Consider the following 1,420-nt stretch of genomic DNA (forward strand, 5'->3'; position numbering starts at 1 on the left):
AGGATGTCAACGAAAAATAAAGGTGGATACGATGGGGGCGATTCCCAGAGAGGGGGTGTAGGGCGGGAGCAGGCCAAAGCCAAACCAAACGCTAACCACCACGTCGTCGTCGTCGTCGTCGTCGTCCGTGACCAGGGAGAGGGAATATAGTCGAGCAACCAGAAGGGTAAACCAGCAACCAAGTGGAGAGGATGAAACCAATCAAGGGATAAGCCTGAGGGGAAGGGGTCAGTAGTATGCAGATTGGGGAGCTGACTAGGTAGGTAACATAGGAGGGAGCCCCAGGAACCCAAACGGGAGAGTAGCCAGAGGAACAGAAGGGAAAATATATATAGTAGGTTGGGAATACAGAGAGGCGCTATCACTGGTGATGAATGGATTAACGAAGGGGCAGGCAGCGGCGATGAGGGCGAAGAAGAAGAGAAGATGAAGAGAAGCGGAGGGGAGAGAAGAGAAGAGTCGGAGGGAGTCAAGAGGGCGAAGGACGGAGGATGGAGGACGGAGGACGGAGGACGGGCGAAGGTGAGAGATGAGGTTGAGGAGAAGAGAAAAACCGAGCGAGGAGAAGGAGGAAGAAGGAGGCTTTGGAAGCAGCGCCCCAGCAACAGACAGAATGCGGTTAGTTGTGTGTTTGCGGACGGAAATTACAGAACGGTACACATCCTTCCTATAATTACCGCACAATACCAAGCGGCCCGCGGTAGGGTCCCTTGCAAAATCGCCCGCCGATGCCTGTAATATTACTGTAAGCCTGTCAAGCGTGCGCCAACTGCCTGGTTTGTGGGCTGTTAGTCTCCCGGGTCGCGGAAAGGTATCCTGTAGCCTCTACACCGCTGTACAGGTACCGCAGTGGTACATCCATTGCCTCTCTACGTCCTGCTTTCTACAGGCCTTGGTATTTTTTGAAACTAACAATAACAACAATAATAATTAGCTAGCTTGAGTTAACGGAGTTGATAAAACTCTGTAATAAACAGGAACTATGCTCTCTCCAGTCCTCGAAGTCTGCCGAGGCAACAGGGGATAGATAGCGAGGGTGTTGGAAAGAATTCAACCATGTAATACCATCCTAACATCAAGTTCATATCTTAGGGTAATCGACGGATCGCTGAACCACAAATCCATTATCTTTTTCTAATATTGGGTCGCAAAATACAATGGCACAGGCCCGTTTTCATTGCCTATTATTTTATCTTCCAGAAATTGATTGCTGCTAGTCACCGATGCTCAATGGAAGGGGCTTGCTTTTCTCCTTTTCTACGGAAGTACTGTCTACTATTATCCTTTTGCTCAGCTTGGGTCTCTTTTTCTTTTTCCCTTCCTTTTTTCTTTTTCCCTTCCTTTTTTCTTTTTCCCTTCCTTTTTTCTTTTTCTTTCTTTCTTTCTTTCAGTTTTTTTTTATTGTTTTTTTTTTTTTTTT

This window comes from Histoplasma capsulatum, genomic scaffold (assembly GCF_000149585.1).
Source record: "Histoplasma capsulatum NAm1 scaffold_5 genomic scaffold, whole genome shotgun sequence".
Classification (NCBI taxonomy): Eukaryota; Fungi; Ascomycota; class Eurotiomycetes; order Onygenales; family Ajellomycetaceae; genus Histoplasma; species Histoplasma mississippiense.